The 20,545-nt window shown below is 40.9% G+C and overlaps 1 protein-coding gene across 9 annotated transcripts in view; it reads left to right on the forward strand.

Moving 5' to 3' along the window:
- The window catches only part of gtdc1 (glycosyltransferase like domain containing 1), a 274,488-nt gene that overhangs the window by 25,502 nt on the left and 228,441 nt on the right, over positions 1-20,545 (forward strand). For 8 of the 9 annotated variants that reach the window (XM_008112911.3, XM_062966645.1, XM_062966624.1 and 5 more), the window contains exon 3: positions 17,023-17,104. The exons of the other annotated variant lie outside the window; for it this stretch is intronic. The gene's annotated coding sequence lies outside the window, so the exon portion shown is untranslated. The remainder of the gene's footprint in view (positions 1-17,022; positions 17,105-20,545) is intronic. 9 annotated transcript variants of the gene reach the window in all.

Below are 20,545 nucleotides of genomic sequence, written 5' to 3' on the forward strand. Positions count from 1 at the left end.
TCTCCAAAAACTGGATCTTGGGATTGTTCACAACAGGTACAAATAAAAACACAAATACATGTTAAAATACCAACAAGCTGTGATGTTAAAAGACAACTGCATTAAAAGTTGTTGCTAATAAAATAATATACAAATCTACGTGTATCAGCGGCAGCATATGCCAAATATACTTAAATAAAATGTCTTTGCCTTCTGTCCAACAGACAGGGATCATGTCTCTTGCTACCATCTGAATAATAGATAAGTTGGCAGAAGTTGAACTCCCAGCTTCTTGTAAAGAGTTAAAGATGTGACTATAGCCAGGATTATTTATGTTGGTACTTGTAACATTCCAGGAGTAGCACTAGATTTGTTCTTTGCAGTGCAAAACTAGTCCAGTATTGCTTTTATATACAATCACTGAACTGTTCATCGTTGCTTTTGAAAAGTTATTTGGAAAGCTCACCCTTGACTTAATCAGCTGTTTTCAATATCCTTACAGAAGTACAGGGACTTCAGGCCAAAGATCCTCCACAGTTTTTCTTTTCTTTTTGGCAACAACATGTTGTACTGCCTGGAAAACTGTTTCTCAGATATCCCCCAACTTTCTAAAAGCATGTTGTCAATAGAGAGGTGAGACTACTATGTGTGTGTGTGTGTGTTGGGGGGGGGGGACTTTCAGAAACCACATTACAGTCTCCTAGGTTACTGTCTCCAGAAGCTTAGTCATTCAGTGAGGAAGTAGAAACTCAGCAAAGATAATATGGAAGATGTTCTATCTTGCTGAGAAACCCAGTGGTACTCAACAACATTTTGTTATGGTGTGAAGACACTTAATTGCTCCGTAAGTGTACAAAGTGTACAAAATATGCAAGTTAATAAGATTTAATACATAGTTGGATGAAATTAGCAACAGATAAAACCAATTAAAATATGAGATTAAAACTTCTAACAGGAACTCTGCATTCCTTCCATGGAGCCCCAGTTTCCATTGACACCAACCTTGACCTAATTCACCAGTGGTTCCAAAAATACGTTGCTTCACTCTTTGTAATAATGGTTCCTCCAATGAACATTGCAACCTTATTTCACCAAGTCTATGCCATATAAGTATTTGGGCATAAAATGGATAGCTAGCTTTAGCTTGAGTAGACCTGCTGAATCAATATATGGATGGTAAATCAACATTTAACAGAATTAAAAAAGCAGAATGTCTATTTTTATCACTGGTGGGAAAACTTTGGCCCTCCAGATGTTTTGGATTACAACCTCTGTAGACCCAACTATTGGTCATGCTTGGTTGGGCTGTTGCAAGTTGTAGCCCAGTTGGCAGCCCAGCTGTTCCTGCCCTGATCTAGATTATATCCTTTTGACTGGAATCTGCACAGAACACAATAGGAACTACTTCCAAGTAGCCATCTGGAGCTCTCCATATTCGCTGGGGCTAGGGGCATACGACTCTAAAAGTGAAAAATCATGAATACAGATATTGCTATTTTTTCCCTGAGAGAACACATCTCTAGGAATTTATATTTATTATTTATTTATTTGCGACATTTATATCCCGCCCTTCTCACCCCAAAGGGGACTCAGGGCGGTTTACAAGTATATATACATACAATATATTATATTATACAACTACATTGCAATATTATTAGTAATATTGCATGTAATATAAATATACAATTATAATAGTGAATTATACATTGTATTACATCATATTATTATTATTAATATTACATGTATATACAATATATTATAATATTAGTATAGTATTATATTATTATATATTATTATATCATTAAATTGATACAGGAGACATGGTAGAAAGATGTCTTCCTGGCCCCGCCTTCTTCATTCTGGTCCAGAATGGCAGATAGACCTTGGGGGGGGGGGGGGAGTGCTCTATTTCTAGATCTTCTAGCATGACTATTTGGTTGAATTCCAGTGGAAGCTGACCATAGAATCTCACTGAATATTCATTGAGAGGTGTTCACTCGAGAAATCTCTAGGCCCTCCAGCAAGACTGGAGGAATTGAACCACTGGAGGACCTGGAGAGTCCTAGAAAGAACATTTTAATTAAATCTGTGAATAATCAAATTCTCAGAAGTCAAAACTGCAAATGTGGAGGGACCATTGTAATTCTAATTTAAACTAGGTATAACCAAATGGATATTAGAAGCAACAGAGTTCTGCCCATTTTTGTATCTAAGTTCTATTAAAATTGATGGAACTCAGATTCCTTTAATGGGTACAAGACTATGATAAATATTCTACTTTGCATGATTTTTCTCTCACAATAATTTTTTTGAAATCAGGAAAACCCTGAAACAACATTGTGTCAACAAAATTGTTTTGATTTTGAAATGTATCTTTCAAGTGTCAATCTATCAGTATATAATAATAATAATAATAATAATAATAATAATAATAAAAACTTTATTTATACCCCGCCACCATCTCCCCAACGGAGACTCGGGGCGGCTTACATGGGGCCATGCCCAGACACCATACAATATAACAAAATAAAACAACATATCATAACACAATATAACAGTGCAAAAATAATCATATACATTACAGCACAAATCAGAGAAAACAGTAAAAAACAGGGCGGGCCACATGAACACTTAATTAAAAACTCGGGAGAGAGAGGCATACGAATAAAGGGAACAGGGATATAAAATGGTGGAGCAGTCTAAAGGATAGAATCCAAGGGGAATAACCAAAGAGGTATATAACATTTACTCCCCAAAGGCACATCGGAAAAGCCATGTTTTTAGATCTTTCTTAAAGGCTAACAAGGTGGGGGCTTGCCTGATCTCAGTGGGCAGTGAATTCCACAGTCGGGGGGCCACAGCAGAAAAGGCCCTCTCCCTCGTTCCCACAAGACGGGCCTGGGATAAAGGCAGTGGCGAAAGAAGGGCCTCCCCGGATGAACGAAGGGATCGGGCAGGTTTATGATAGGAGATACGGTCACTAAGGTAGGTGGGTCCCAAACCGTTTAGGGCTTTATAGATGATGGTCTGCACCTTGAATTGGGACCGGAAAGTGAACGGCAGCCAGTGGAGCTCTTTGAACAGGGGAGTAGATCGTTCCCTGTAGCTCGCCCCTGTTATTAATCTGGCTGCCGAACGCTGAACCAATTGTAGTTTCCGGGCCGTCTTCAAGGGAAGCCCCACGTAGAGCGCATTACAGTAGTCCAGTCTAGAGGTAACTAAGGCATGCACCACCGTGGTCAAGTCAGACTTCACGAGGTATGGTCGCAGTTGGCGCACAAGTTTGAGTTGTGCGAAGGCCCTCCCGGCCACCGCCGACACCTGAGCCTCAAGCGTCAACGCTGAGTCCAGGAGGACCCCCAAACTGCGGACCTGTGATTTCAGGGGGAGTGCAACCCCGTCCAGCACAGGTTGCCACCCAATACCCCGATCCGACGAGCGACTGACCAGGAGGGCCTCTGTCTTGTCAGGATTGATCCTCAGCTTGTTCCTCCTCATCCAGTCCGCCACAGCGGCCAGGCACTGGTTCAGAATCCGAGGGGCTTCCTTGGAGTTAGATGGAAATGAGTAGTGGATTTGCGTGTCATCTGCGTAGAGATGGCAACACCCTCCAAAACTCCGGATGACCTCTCCCAACGGTTTCATGTAGATGTTGAATAGCATGGGGGATAAAATAGACCCTTGCAGGACCCCACAGGTCAATGGCCAGGGGTCCGAGCAGGTATCCCCCAGCTTCACCATCTGGGAACGACCCTCCAGGAAGGACCGGAGCCACTGCAGAACAGTGCCACCAAGCCCCGTCCCGGAGAGCCTCCCCAGAAGGATACCATGGTCGATGGTATCAAAAGCCGCTGAGATGTCCAAGAGAACCAGCAGGGTCACACTCCCCCTGTCCAGCTCCCTGCGGAGGTCATCCACCAAGGCGACCAAAGCCGTCTCGGTACTGTGCCCAGGCCTGAAGCCAGACTGCGAGCGGTCCAGAAAATCAGTGTCATCGAGGAACTCCTGGAGCTGCGTGGCAACCACCCGCTCCAGAACCTTGCCCAAAAATGGGAGGTTGGAGATTGGTCTGTAGTTGTTACAAACAGATGGATCAAGCGAGGGCTTTTTTAGTAGTGGTTTTACTACCGCCTGCTTAAAGCAGGATGGAACTGACCCCTGAACCAAAGAAGCATTTATTATGGTCACAAACCAATCCAACAACCCATCTTTGGCCAGCTTAACCAGCCAGGAGGGACAAGGATCCAGAGCGCAGGTGGTCGCCCTCACAGACCCAAGAATCCCCTCCACGTCATCAGGAAGAACAAGCCGGAAAGAATCCCATAAGATCGAACAGACAGGTACCTCGGTTACCTCCTCTGGGACTACAATTAAACTGGAGTCTAGCTCAAGGCGTATCTGAGCAACTTTGCCTGCAAAATGGTGCGCGAAATCGCTGCACCTAGTTGCCAAGTCATCAGGAAGCCCCTGGGCCTCAGGAGGCCGCAGGAGCTCCCCAACAACTCGGAACAACTCCGAAGGCCTATTGGCCGCAGACGCTATGCGGGCAGTCGTGAAAGCTTTCCTGGCTGCTCGCAAAGCCACGGAGTAAGCCTTAATAGCGGCTTTAGCCCGTGCTTGGTCAGACACATCCTGAGATTTCCTCCAGATGCACTCTAGTCCCCTCCTCGCACGCTTCATCACAGCCAGTTCCTCAGTGAACCAAGGAGTCGACGTGGCTCTACGCAGAGAGAGGGGACGTTCGGGAGCGATCGTGTCCAGTGCCCCTGCCAACTCCCTGTTATAGCGATCAGCAAGGACATCGACAGGATCGCCAGTCTCCAGAACAGGAAGATCCCCAAGAGACCTCAGGAGTCCATCCGGATCCATCAACCTCCTGGGGCGGACCATCTTAGTGGGTCCACCACCCCTGCGGAGGTTAGAAGACACGGCAAAACTTAAACAGATCAGATGATGGTCAGACCATGACAATGGAAGAATATTTTGCTCTTCCACTCTGACTATCCCACCGTCCACAATAAAAACAAGGTCCAGCGTGTGACCCGCCTGATGTGTGGGCCCAGATATCACTTGAGACAGCCCCATGGTTGTCATGGCAACCATGAAATCCTGAGCTGCACCTGTCAATGTGGTCTCGGCATGAATATTAAAGTCCCCCAAAACTATGAGTTGTTGGGAGACAAGGGCCACATTAGAGACCACTTCTGCTAGCTCGGACAGAGAGACTGCTGGGTCGCGGGGTGGACGGTACACCAGCAGAATCCCCAGACTGTCTCGGGCTCCCACCTTCAGGAAGACACACTCGAACCTCGATGATTGCGGAACGGCGCATCTGATTAGGGCGATGGACTGCCGAAAGATCACGGCAACTCCTCCTCCCCGCCCCCCAGCCCTGGCCTGCTGATGCACCCCGAAACCCGGCGGACACAGCTGGGTGAGATTCACCCCACCCAGCTCGTCCAACCACGTCTCGGTGATGCATGCCAGATCCGCCCCCTCATCTAGGATCAAGTCCTGGATAACAGCTGTCTTTCCATTGACGGATCTGGCGTTCAGAAGCAGAACCTTAAGGCCGGGGGGTCTGTTCTGAAGGCTACCACACCTATTCCTCTCCAGGGTCGCAAAAACTCTGTTGCGCTTCTCCCTGGGGCGCAAGTGACCGCTCTTCCTCCTCCCCCAGACCACCTCAATGGTACCCCAGTATATCTGGGAAGTAGCTGATTTCTGGCTTGGACCCATCTTTAATGAAGATATTTTTTTATCTCTTAAAAACATGTGGGATTCCTTTCCCCCCCTTTTTCTTATAAGAATTTGGTGCATAGGAAGTATCAGAGCTCTCTCGTTTGACCTTAAAAATGATTGTAAGGAAGTTGTTGGTAAGATACGTAATTCCTGATCAAATTATTTGATACTTTTAGGTCAGCAATAGTTTTTAAAATGTGCTCTAAAATAGCGCTTCTTAATATTTTTTTTCACTCATGATCCCTTTCTGCCTGAGACATTTTATGTGATCCCAGAAATAGAGGTATAGAAAATATGTATAAAATCAAACATTTAATGATAATAAGTTAGCATTTGCAAGTCTTGCTAAACAGGCTGATTTTCCTTATTTATTTATTTATTTCCCACATTGGTACCCCTCTGTCCTCACCATGAAGGGGACTCATGGCGACCTTACAACAGGCAGCAGTTCAATGGCAACATATATAAATCCAAAAATAGACAAATACAATTAAAATCCAAACAGTTAAAACATCAGTTATTAAAACATCAATTAAAATCACGCAAATTCAAATTGTAGTCCAAGGCCTGTCCATTTGTCAATCACATTAATTATTATTGCACTGCTTCAATTTCTGGTTGAATGCCTGGTCCCACAGCCATGTCTTAATTTTTTTCCCTGAAGGTCAGGAGAAAGGGGACTGGCCTGATTTCATTGGGGAGAGATTTCCACAGACAAGGGGCCACCACTGAGAAGACCCTGTCTCTCATCCCCTCCAATTGCTCTTGCAAGAGGGGTGGGACCGAGAGAAGGGCCTCCCCTGATGATCTTCACCTGACAATCTTTTTATGAAGTACAACTGAAGCATTTTCTGAAGAGTCCATTATAAACATTTTATTGCAGTGTTTACAGATTTGTGTAAACAGGTGGTGTTCAGAATCTTTTTGCTGTTGCCAAAAATTTTGAGACCCCAACATTCAGCTATGGGGACCCTAATTGGAATCGGGACCCACAGTTTTTAGGAAGCAGTGCTCTGAAGCAAAGAGGGCAGAATAAATCTTGGATCACTGCATTTTGGCCTTGACTTTGCTAAGTTTGCTAAGTTGGCCATATTGACATAAATGACAGATTCTGTCATTAAATACATGATTCTATAATGTCTTTTACAAGTAAGTCTCATTTTGTTCAGTGGTGCCTATTTCTGACCGAGCGAGTACAGGAATGCAGCATATCAGGGAAAACATATGATGGTCTATTCAAAGTAAGCCTTATTGGGCTCAGTGGCATCCACACACAGTGTGAGAAGACAGGAGTATAAAGTATATAAAAGATAAGCAGGGTAGCTTCTCTTCCCCTCTAGTGCTATGCTGCTCGGTTGATGCTTTGTAAATACTGTTAGAAGGGTAGTTGCAATGGTTGACGGATCATGGCAACAAAGTGTAGAAAAGCATATGTGCCAGTATGAGCTAGGGCAGCAAAATACAAACAGAAGAGTTGTGTCGGATCCCATGAGCCATTCATCTGTGCCAATATCTAATCTGAAACCTTGGAGAGTTACTGTCAGTCACTGGTGTCAGTGCTGGACTACACAAATCAGTGGTCTGATCGGATACATGCCAGTTGCCTATCTTCCTGTAAGAAAGAATAAGCAAAAGAGCATTACTTAGTTGCATTGTGTTTGTGCTTAGGTGCCCTTCGTGGAATAACAATGGAACCAAATATCTTTAAATACTGTTAGACTTTGGACCAATTACGTTTTTCTTTTTCTTTTCTAATTACAACTCACTGAATCCCTTAGCCAGCAGAGGCCATGGGCCATACTGGCTGAGGAATGTTAGGAGTCCTAATCCAAAAAGGCAGCCTTCCCAAGCTCTGCTTCCAGCTTCCAGTCCCCATCAATAAAGGGGAGATTTTTGAACATTATGGAGGAAGCTTGAAGAAAAAGAAAACGTGTGTTTTATTTGTGTTTTTTTATTATTGTTTGCAATAAATTAGATCATGGAACAAGCAGATTTATGTTTTGCTGAGCTTGTTCTGGAAAATGCCTGCAGTGCATGACTAGATGTACTACTTTGTTTCTCTCTCAAATCAATTTGAAATCAGTAATCCGGATTCTCCCCGATTGCTCTCCTTGTGCTGAAGGTGCATTTTGTGGAGTCATACCACCAGCCTTGCAATCCGCAGTAGTAAAAATGATCTGCTCTGCCCAAGTCATAAGCTGTATAGCAACATGAGATCTATTCTTAAGTACAGTTTCAAAATGCAGTGGCATTTTTGTCACATCTGCCTTAATCTGAAATGGTGTTTCATTTCTTTTCTTTTCTTCCTCCTTCCAAAATATGAAACCACCTGTTCATTTTCATTTGAACATTGGGTTCCACATTAGAGAAAAACATTTACAAAATAAGCACACAGTAAAAAGTCCCATTCTATTCAAAATAGTTCAAAGAAGAGTTGTAAATGCTGACCATTAACAACAAGTTCCCTTTTAACCACAAAGTCTCCAGGAATTGACTTATGACCAAAATAAAAACCATGGTACTACCCAGCTGCTGCTTCTCTCCTTGATTTCCAGTAATTAATTTATTACCAAAATAAAAGCACTACACACCCTAGCTTTTTCTCCCCAATTAATTTATTAGGCAAATAAAATCACTGAACACCTCAGCTATTTCTCCCCTCTCAAAATCCAGCAATTCATTTATTAACAGGAAATCGTTGCAACCCCAAGCCCTTCCTTTCTCCCCTTCTTGTTTCCAGTACAGCAATTAATTTCTTGTAATAAGTTTATTTTATAATTTCTATTGCTTTTTATTAGTGTGCTGCATCTCTGACCCTATTAATACCAGAAGATTGGAGTGGAAGGTGGCTGTAGAGCTGGACTCAGGTCCCTGCTTGGCGGAGAAACATACCTTGGCCAAACTTTCTCTCCTATGGAGGTTTTGTAGATTATCATGTTTAACAGGGCTTTTGCAGGTCGGGCTATGACAATATCTTGTTGGAAGGTAAATCAGCACACTCTGGCACATCAGACAGATTAGCAATAGCCAGTATAGCCTTGCCAAAATCTTTGTAAAAAGAGTGGCTGAAGGTGGAAAGTGATTCATGTCCTAATGCAACAAATTATTCAATATGTCATACTTATCTATGTGTAGTAGAGACGATGACAACAACAACAACAACAACAACATTATTTTTGTATCCCACCTCCATCTCCCCGAAGGGACTTGGGGTGGCTCACAGGAGGACAAACCCAACAACACAAGTTAAAATACAGAACAATCAATTAAAAATGATAGAACTACATAAAACAATAAAACACATCAACAGAATTAAAACCAGGATAATAATAACTAAACATTCAGAGGGTAAAATTGTGTAGAACTCTTGATAGGACTCCTAGGATGTATAAGGGCGATCAAAAATAGGGGCGGAGGAGCAATCTCAGTAAACACTAAAACTATAAAGGGTAAGGAACAGTGATAAAGTGCAATAACTGATAATGAGATGTAAGCAGGCTGAGTATCTGGTGGGACTGCTTACTCAAAAGCGCATTGGAACATCCACATCTTTAGGTCTTTGTGAAAGGTAGGGTAGGTGCCGCTCTGCTCTCCCTGGGGAGAGAGTTCCAGAGCTGAGGGGCCACCACCGAGAAGGCCCTTTCTTGCGTCCCCACCAGTTGCGCTTGAGACAAGGTTGAAAGCAAGAGAAGGGTGAGTTGGTAGGGGAGGAGGCAATCACAAAGATAAGCCAGTCCTGAACCATTTGTGGCCTTACCAATGTAGTTGTACTTCAACTCCAATCATAGTCAGCATAGCCAATTATGAAGATTATTACCATTATGAGAGCCACAGGTTCTACATGCTGCTGCATATTCATTATACCTACATATCTTACATTTGTATTTCAAGCTTCCAGCAAGGGCGGGATCTAGCACTTCTGAGAAGCTATTCTGAGAAGTTATTTTATTGGGATACAGTATCCAATATCTCTCAAGCAGTGTGACCATGATGACTGATGGATTTTGGACTTTTTCCCTAAATACTTTTTTCAGGCTCCGTGGAGTACTATATATCAGGTCTAATTAAGTATGCCTATTGTATATTGGTTCTAGCTGTATATACCTTTTATTTTGAAAGCGTCTTCGCAGTGGATACTTGATTTGGGGAGTACATTCCCTCTGACCATTAACCTGACAGAAGCTGGCAGGAAGAAATGTGCAAGCTGGCTTTCCTGGGGGTGGGAGATTTACCTGTATGTGTGCATGTTTTGCATGCCTTTCTCAACTGAGTTCCATGTCCAGGTGGTTTCTCATTTAAACTTTGAAGCCATATGGACAGTAGTACCTGGTTTCGTGTTGGTAAGGTAGGTGAAAGGAGAGCAGCAGGCGCTGGCAGTATGGAGTCGAAAGTGTATCTTTTTTAAAAAGGCAGAGGAGTCTTTTGCTCTCTTTTTTAATAAGCTAAAATTCCAATCAAACATGTTCAAATCTTCACAGATTGCCTGTTGAGCACATTCAACTGTTTTACTGATTTTGCTGAATTCCATTGGGAAGTTTGCAGTTTCTCATCGAAGGACCACAATGTACAGTTCATAAATCATTTTCTTCACTGTCATTTTAAAAAAGTTTTCTATCACTTTTCTCTTTCTGGTTTTTTTTTTTGAGAGGGAGAGAGAGCTTCCACATCCTACTAAAGAGATAACAGTATTGGAATAATTCCTCAGTGTGGATATAGATAAGCATGCACATATATGCTTTCCTTTAGCAATTTCGTTTGGACTGAATTTTATGCACATTGTGGCTACAGGTACAGAATTTGATTTGCCCCAGTCTCTCTCTTACTCTCTTTAAAAAAAAACTTGGTAAGCACTTTATGTTTATGAAACTTGATCTCAAAAAGTATTTACAAGTTATATAAAACGCTTGTTTGTTTGGACGGCAAAGCTGCTGTGCTCTTTCCACAAAGTCACAGGTCTGTCCCATATATCTTTCAGTCATGTTCCTGTAAAAAGTTACTTAACCTATTTTTTTCTTTTTTTGGTCTTAAACAAAAATAAATTTAAACAGCATTTAAACATTGAAATGCTATATTTGGAATCAGAGCAGGAAACTGAGCACAAATGTAAATGCAAAGAAAACTAATTTTCAGAGTCACGTAATTTGGTTTGCAGTAAAATGTTTGAGGGGCCCCTGGTGGTACAGTGTGTTAAAGCGCTGAGCTGCTGAACTTGCGGACCGAAAGGTGCCAGGTTCAAATCCCGGGAGCAGAATGAGCGCCCGCTATTAGCCCCAGCTCCTGCCAACCTATCAGTTCGAAAACATGCAAATGTGAGTAGATCAATAGGTACCGCTCCGGCAGGAAGGTAACGGCGCTCCATGCAGTCATGCTGGCCACATGATCTGGAGATGTCTATGGACAACGCTGGCTCTTCAGCTTAGAAATGGAGATGAGCACCAACCCGCAGAGTCGATCACAACTGGACTTAACGTCAGGGGATCCTTTACCATTTACTTAAAATATTTGAGGAGTTTGGGGGAACATAAATATTACTTTAAAAAGTCTAAGCATGTTTATTTATTTATTTATTATTTAAACTTATATGCCGCCACTCCCCTCGGGCTCGGGGAGGCTTACAAGAAAGGCTAAAATCTAACAATTTAAAAACATCTTTAAAATATATTTTTAAAAAACTTTATGTTCTTAAGAATCCACACTGTAGGTGGGTAAAGGTTTCCCCCTGACATTAAGTCTAGTTGTGTCCAACTCTGGGGGTTGGTGCTCGTCTCCATTTCTAAGTCAAAGAAATGTCCACAGACACCTCCAAGGTTATGTGGCCAACATGACTGCATGGAACACCGTTAGCTTCCCGCTGGATCTTCTCACATTTGCATATTTTTGAACTTCTAGGTTGGCAGAAGCTGGCACTAACTGTGGGAACTCACCCTCCTCCCCGGATTCAAACTGCCGACTTTTCAGTCAGCAAGTTTAGCAGCTCAGCGGTTTAACCCGCTATGCCACTGGTGGCTCCAATATCCATATTGGAGCCTCTGGTGGCTCCAATATCCATATTGTAACATGGTGAAATATTACTAATTATCGTTAATATTCTGACAACAGGAGGATTACAAACTACTTTGAGAGTGTTTAATGGAAAGGGGAAAAAACACTCCTTTGGACAGAATACATGACTCACAGCAAAGGTCTAACTTTGAGATCAGTCAGACAGAGAACTCATGTGTAGCCTTCCAGGAAAGTTTGTGCAATGATTTCTTTTTGATGTTGTCTTGGTATTGCAAAGTGGAGGACGGTCTCATGGAAATGCCAAAACTGCATGACTGTGCAGTTGCGACAAAATGTTTTTTTTAAAAAAAAAACTATGGTGGACGGGTGGAGGGAAGCACAGAGCACGTGTTCTGGGCAAAACAAACCCAGGTAAGAAATCAGTTTATGCAGAAGAGTGATTGTGAGAATTCACATAAATAAAGTGCCAGTAGCACGCAATTGCATTGAGATGTGAAACAGATTGTTCCAGTGTCTTGGTCATCTTTCTTTGATTTCATCTTGTGTGATATTTACAGGTCAATTGTGTGTATTTTTTGTTTCCTTCCAAGTACCTGGACAACGTTTAGATTCCAAAGTTACAGTAATACTATGTGCAAGAGATTGTTGCTTCTGCTTCAGATCACAAGATTAAGTGTTGGGGAACAGCATAATCTTAATGAGAATTAAAGATTGCAGTGCTTTGCTATAATAAGTAGTTACGTATTATTTGTCTCCTTTCTGTTTACACAACACCAACTTTTTCATTACAAAAACATACATGCTGCACTTCAGATGAACACTACAAATTAATTTGACTTGTAGACATAATTTTGCTCACTATTCACTTGCAAAGCATGCACTATATTCTCAACTGCTGCTGCGTTTGACGAAAAAGAGTCTCAAAAGTTATTGTGCCTTTCTTTCTGAATATAAAGTAGTTCTAGTATACTTGGAATGCTTTGGAGTAGATCAGCAAGTCGTTACAGCAAAAGCTTTCAAGAGGCAATACATTAGAAAAAAAATGCAAAAAATCAGCAGAGATACCTGTAGAGAGCACCAGGCGTGCCCTAAAGCAATAGACAATAATTAGTTGCCTTATTCCCATGCAAACTCTCCCAAGTGTTGATGTTTATGAAATTCAGAGATCAGTAGAATATCATTTTCGAACTCTGCCTACTGAAGTTGTTTATACCCATTCAATTTTTAATGTACCTATAAGATGCTTTGATGAGGGCACTTAGCCTGAAGAGACTTGCATGCTTCATCACACCTCTAGTGATTCCTCCCCCTGCCACACACCCCAAAGTACAAAAAGGAAAGGTAGCCAATGAGAATATTTGAAGTTCAGATTTCCGCTTCGGAATTAATAACCACATATTAACAAAGTGATTTCCAGGGTTTCCTCTCCCAGTTTCAGTGACTGACTATGTTCTTTGTAGTTTCTAGGATGGCTGGAGTGTGAAGTAGTTCATGCTGTTAGATGTATTTGAAGTGGGAATGGTTATCCACAATTTGGGGGGTCCTGACTTGTTAATGATTTGGTTCTTGCTTCGGTTGGAGATCCCAGAGCCTGTCATGTTTGCATACTATAGTTTTATGAAATTGGTTAACTTACAACAATAAATAAGTTATGAATAGTCTCTGAGCTGTCTTGCATCTTAAAAAAAGATCTTTTAATTTTTAAAGCATCTATCTTCTTTTTGATCTACAAACTTATTTTTAATTCTGATTGTTCCTATTTACTTTCTCTGGGGTGACTAGGAGAGGCTGTGGGAGGCACACTTTTAACCGGTGCAGCAGCACATGCATGTTGGGGCTGTAGCCTGAAGCTGACTCTGCCAAGAAGCTGCAACCTGGAGCTTGACTGGCGCTGACTTGCTATTTGCAATGAGTGGGAAGACCCTTGGAGGGTGCAAGAGAAAGCCTCATAGTTGAAGTGGGATTGTTTTCCTCTCATTTAAAACATTCTGGGAACTGTCATATAATACTTCAGTAGTCTTAAGTTCAGGTGGTACCTAATCAAGAAAAACAGTATTCGTTCCCTCATCTCTTCCTGACTAGGTCTGAAGTCCAAGGGACAATGAATCAACTCTGGGATTTAGTCCAATTTTGCATGAACTATCTAAATTGCTGAACCTACTTTGCAGGTAGAGTATAACATCTTTGATAGTGCCTTTGAAATTCAGATGAAAGCCCAGTGGGGATTCACAGCTCTGTCTTTGCTACTAATATATAGTCAAGATTTTCAGGGAAAATCCCTGGGAAGCCAAGCATCACCGTTACCAAACATAGTGCCTCAGTAGATGAACCCTAGATCTCACCCTTTTGCACAACACTTCAAGTCCACTTCATATGCAAACATTGTTTTGTTGTTGGTTGATCACTGATATTTCTCCATCACAAAGTGTCATTCATAGAAAGGGTAAATAAATTCCTCACTACACAAGAAAGGAAAATTCTGAGAGTGCCTTGGACCGCAAGAAGATCCAACCAGTCCATACTCCAGAAAATAATGCCTGACTGCTCACTGGAGGGAAGGATATTAGAGGCAAAAATGAAGTACTCTGGCCACATAATGAGAAGACAAGAAAGTTTGTAGAAGAGAATGATGCTGGGGAAAATGGAAGGAAAAAGGAAGAGGGGCCAACCAAGGGCAAGGTGGATGGACGGTATCCTTGAAGTGACTGGCTTGACCTTGAAGGAGCTGGGCGTGGCCACAGCCGACAGGGAACTCTGGCATGGCCTGGTCCATGAAGTCGTGAAGAGTCGGAAGCGACTGAACAAATAAGCAACAACACACTAGAAAGGTTAATTTCTAATTTCCAGTAAGAGATTAGCAGTGGTGGAACTCTTTTCAGGTGCACTTCTTTCCCCCTTCCCAGTCCTCTGTTCACTAAAGAAACACAATCCTTCAGCATAAAGAGGAATATCCATGTTTACTCCTAACTTATGAAGAAGTATTGGTTTTTATTTCAGTGCTTGGAGAGCAAGCTGTATGTGATTTTTCTGAAGATGCTACTAAAAAGTGCTGCTGGCTCACATGTGCATGGGGACAGGGAGGAAAAAAAGGGTCACAGGGTAACAGAGGGTTGAGCTACTTATAGTTGACAAGCTTTTTTTTTTTGACAAAACCAATGGTTAAACAAGCAAATTGCTGTATCCTCATCAAAATTATACTGACCAACACGTATTTTTGTGGCTAAAATATTAACCTGGAATCAGCAAGGTATATTTGACTTGCTGATTTATAAAAATGGCACCAGCTTTCCCCATTCAGCTCTAGTTTTTGAGATGCAGATCATATGCCATATACCAGTTGTCATCTGTTCGTCCATAGGAAATCATGATAACTAGACCTAAGAAACTAAAGCTGATGTGATCTATCCAATGCAATTTTCTGAACCAGTACCTCAAATAACTACAGGAACAGGCCTAAAAACCAAGACACACACATACATATATGTTAGACTCTGTTATTACAGGATGTAGGACACTGACTTAAGAAGCTAAACAACTATATAGAGAAGGATTGTTAACATATGGTAAGAAGAAAAAACATACTACCACTTCAGAAAAGTGCCATTTGAAGGAAGAAAAATAACCATAGAGTTTAGCCATGAAGGGGGCAGGACAAAATGGCGTGCTCCTCACCAAATAATAATTTTGTCCCATCAGTGGAAGCTTCCTCCATCCCCCAAATTTTGAACATTGCAATAACTTAACATTTCAGTAGAATGTTTTGGTATACAAATTAGAAAAGTGGAAAGTAAATGTTACTATGGGAATGCAAATTCAGCAAATAGAGTTTAGGATGTGAATGTTTCAGTGTCTTACATTCTGCAGTACTAGGTACTGAAGGGAAATTTCATAGGGGAGCAGAATTCCTAATGTGGACCAGTGCCCTCATTTTGAGCCCTTTTGTTACTACTTGTAATTGACATGGAATACTGGTATGTATGCAAAAATATTGGGAATAGTTCATGAAATACAGAGATATTTCAAGAAAAGTGGCTAACCTAGCTTTATTTTTATCGATTTTCAGATACATTAGAAGATAATTGTTGCATCACTTTCCTTGATATGCAACAATAGTTGAGCTGAGAGAGTGTTTTGGGTGTTTCTAAAGTTATAGAAAATATTGGTCATTCATTATTACTAATACTTAGTACAGACAATCCCCAAGTTACGAACAAGATATTCTGTAGAATTGTTCTTGAGTTGAATTTGTATGTAAGTCCGAACATGTACATTTTAAAAGTGTAACTCCAAATATATGTGTGTGTGTGTGTGTGTGTGTAAAGCATAGGGAAGGGTTATCACTCCAGTGGTGTTTGTTTTGCTGTCTGTGCTCCTGTTCAGAAGATTTCACCTCATGTTCTGTCCCTGTGAGAACTGGATTTTGAAAAAAATTGGCTTGTTGTGGAAACAAGGATTGGTGATAAAGCTTCAGTGGAAACACCTTTTCTCCATGATAACTCTTTCAGGCATTAATTTCTCTTCTGAGGCATAGATTTCTCTCACTTCCAGTTGTCTCACCCCCGCTCCTAACTATGAATAGTTCATAAGTCGCATGTTTGTAACATGGGGTCAGCCTGTATTGTAACACTGGACGCTAAAAAGATGCTTCTTCAAAAGGGATATATGGTATTTTCCTGTTTTTTTGTTTGCCATACCTGTGAAAAATAGGCAATAAGATCATAGAATCATAGAGTGGGGAGAGACTTCATGGGCCATCCAGTCCAACCCCCTGCCAAGAAGAAGGAAAATCACATTCAAAGCACCCCCCAACAGATGTATCTTTGCCTTTTGTATCTTTGTATTCTGTATCTTTGCATTTGATTTTTTCTGGCTAAGTGGCGCATCTTGCATTTGTCCCTGTTGAACTTCATTTTGCTAGTTTTGGCCCATCTCTCTAATCTGATTTCCTTTTTTAAAAGATTGCATAATCCTGATATTTGACTTTTTTTGTTTCCGTGAATATGTTGCCTGTTTTATTTTTGTTTTCCACGAATATGTTACATGTTATATTAGACTGTGGCCAATAAACTTCATGTAAAACAGCAATTCTGAGATTGCTGAAGTACTTGGTAGCATAGATGGCAAGTGTTTCCTATCTGATATGTTAAGAAATGTAACCAAAGCTTAAGGATTTTTGTCTTTTTATTTTCTTAAAAAAATATTTCTAGCTAAAATTTGTTGCCTGGCAATATGAAAGTCTGAAATATATATCTATCTTTAAATAATAGGAAACTAATCTATCTTAATATTTCATTACAGCAATATAATGTGTTATAGAGGTGGACAAGGCTGCAGATTGAAACGTGGATCATCCAGATTGTTCCTTTCCCTCGACCATATGGTATAGTTCTAAAAGCCTTTTGTACACTGTCTGTTCAGTTAATTGTAAACTTGGTCTTTAACATACCTAATAAAATATAAGTGGACAGATAGGAAAAGTCAACATATTCTTAAAGCACCCCAGTAATGTTTGACACGGTAGTATTAGAATTTCCAGTTTGTTTGTGTTCAACAGATTTTTGTGTGTGTCAGTGAGCTTCCTTGGGATTACAGTTTCCTTTAATATGAATGCAGGTCCTCATGCTTTTTGATCATATACATTAGAAGCTTCCATTTCTGTGTGCAAAGAATTCATTGCATCAATGAAAAATGCACACAAAGGAAATGGAGACAGAGAGAGAAAGAAAGAGAAAGAGGCATTAATGTCGTACAAAACATTTCATGGTAGTATTATTTGTCTAGCAGACAGCCCTCTGCCAGTCGGTGATGTATGGTAACAAGATTTATGACAGATGGATAGTAGGATTGCTAAATACACCTACTCAACTTCTAGCTTCTTGTTTTCTGTAGCTGATATGCTTGTAGCTTGTTTTCAAATCCTATTCTTTTGTAGCTCTTTACATGGTCCTGAAAAGAGAGCTAGTGTGAGATAGTGGTTTGAGTGTTGAACTAGGACTCCGGAGCCCAGGTTTCAAATCCCTACTCAGCCATGAAAACCTACCAGATAACCTTTTTCAGCCTCAGAGGAAGGCCATGACAAACTGCTTTGGACAACATCATTCCAAGAAAAACCCTATGATAGCTTTGCCTTGGAGTCACCATAAGTCAGAAATGATTTGAAGACATACAGCAACAACAACATTCTTCTGGAATGACGAGAACAACCATCTTACTATACTATCTTGAAGACAGGTTTTCTCTGGTCTTGGTTGACCAGGATTGTCTATATTTATTATGTAGGCCAGAGGTCCTCAAACCTTTTAAATAGAGAGCCAGTTCATGGTCCCTCAAACTATTGAGAGGCCAGACTATAGTTTGAAAAAAAATGAACGAATTCATATGCATGCTGCACATACCTTATTTGTAATGCAAAAAATGATAGAACAAAACAATATTTAAAATGAATAACAGTTTTAACCAACATAAACTTACCAATATTTCAGTGGGAAATATGGGCTTGCTTTTGGCTGATGAGATAGTCAAGTTAATTAGGATTGTTGTTGTGTGCCTTCAAGGGCTTAGGGCAACCCTAAGTTTGGGGTGGGGGGCCAGGTAAAGGACCTTGGAGGGCCACATCCGGCCCATGGGGCTCAGTTTGGGGATCCCTGGTAGAGACAAAAATCTATAAATTATTAATTTTACCTATCTGCCCTTTGACAAATGGTAGAAATAGAAACAATATAAAATGGGATGTTATTGCTAGGTTTCATACCTATCCAAACCATCAGATTAATTAAAATTGGATGCAAACACAGCACATTATCAGAGTTACAAATACAGCTTCACATTGTATCTGATTTCTGTGGGCTCCCATTAAGCATGTTTGCAATACAGAGTTTGAGCAACATATGGGTTAGAGTTATGTTTGAATTTTCCAACCATTGATAAGCAGTCATTTTGGACCCTTGCTTTGCCTTAGGACGCTGCTGCATCATGGAATATGAGAGAAGAACCTATGTACTTGTACTCATGTATAAGTCATTCTCGTGTGTAAATCCAGGGCAGGTTTTGGGGTCAAAATTATGGATTTTGAAACGACCCCTGAATAAGTTGAGGGTCATTTTGCAGAGGGGGGAAACACCAGCACTACCTTAAGGGGCCAGCCACCCATTTTCCATCCCAGGCATTCAAAAAGGAAAATGGTAGAGGGGGTTCAGGGCTTCTTTTAGGTTCCCCCCAGAATGGATTAAGTTCTTGCTTTCACCACTCAGAGAAGGGAGTGGCTCATTTTTAGATAAGTGTTTTCTGGACCAATTATTTGACTAAAATGTTTAGACTTATACATGAGTATATACAGTAAATAGAGAAATAGTTGTAAATCTTGGTTTGTCTGTTATTTATTTGAAACATCAAATCACCATGTGGGGTTTCTTAACTGTGACTAGTACTTATAGCTTGATACAGTGACTGAATAGAGACTGGGTCTCTTTGGAAACATAAGTTATTGATTTCTCTTGACATTTCTCAATCAACAAATGTGTTGGTGCTGATAAACCATTTCTCCTCTAAACCGTGGTTCTCAATCTCGGGGTCCCCAAATGTTTTTGCCCTTCAACTCCCAGAAATCCTAACAGCTGGTAAACTGGCTGGGATTTCTGGGAATTGTTGGTCAAAAACATTTGGGGACCCCAGATTGAGAACCACTGCTCTAAAGGTAGGAAGAGGTGAAGAATTATGGGCAAAATGGGAGGGATTTGTAGTATCTGTGGCTGTATCATTTCACCAGAACATGCAGCCCTAGTTGCTGGATGTGGGTCATCTTTCCCTTGCTTTCCCAACAGATGCTGGTAGAAGTAGTGAGGATACACTGTTTACTTGCATTAATCTCTTCTCACTGGATTAAACTAAAAATGGATTATGTTGCACTGTGCTGTTTTATTCCATCATGTTGCCTGCTTTTGTTTGTGCATTATTACCCAAATGTAACAACTTGTCTTTTGATGGAACTTCCTGAAAAACTAAATGCCAGGTGCCGAGCGCCTGAAAATGTAGTAAGTTTTAAGCCACGTGCAGAACTACAATGATTGATAGCAATGGTGTGAATAAAATACTGCTGAGAATAGCCAGGTGAAAATTCAAAATACTTTTCTGTGCAGTGAAAGTTGCAATCTTGTCACCATTCTCTTATTATTTTAACCTGGGTGGTAAAAAAAGAAAAAAGAAAACACACACTCATTTAATTACTTCTGTGGATATTAGATATTGAGCGAAATATGACAGCTGCAGCCTGTTTTTCATGTTATGCAAAAGAGCACATTATTCATTTTTCTTCCAGAACGAGTAACCCAAGTTTCAAAAGAGAATGAGCACCTGTTAAGCATGAAAAGTGAGAAACGAGAGAAACACAATTTGCCTGCTTTTTTGAAACTTCGGAGCTCATCAAAGGTGTACAGATTTCTTGTTTTACTGTGCCATGTGTTAGCAGCAAACACAGTCGGGAATGGATGCTGTTCAAGGAGAATATATATGGGGCCTTCACTGTTCTATAGTATGGCGAGGATGCTGGTGAAATGAAAGGCTTATCGCAAACACAGCATACATCTCGGAGTTATATGGAATGGAATCAATGTCAAGAGGAAGCTAACATGGGCAGAAATCCAGAGCTTGTTTTTTTTAGTGATTCTTGGGAGCTTCATGTGTCATGAAGGGCCTCTGTGTTAGTGTGCAGTGTCTCTATGCAAGAAAGAAAAGATTTTTGGTGCGGTTTAAAGACCCACTGCATATATAGAAATTAAATTGCACAAGAAAAGTGTGTATTAAAAACCTTTTGTTGTGGCAATTC

The sequence above is a fragment of the Anolis carolinensis genome, chromosome 1, assembly GCF_035594765.1.
Source record: "Anolis carolinensis isolate JA03-04 chromosome 1, rAnoCar3.1.pri, whole genome shotgun sequence".
Classification (NCBI taxonomy): Eukaryota; Metazoa; Chordata; class Lepidosauria; order Squamata; family Dactyloidae; genus Anolis; species Anolis carolinensis.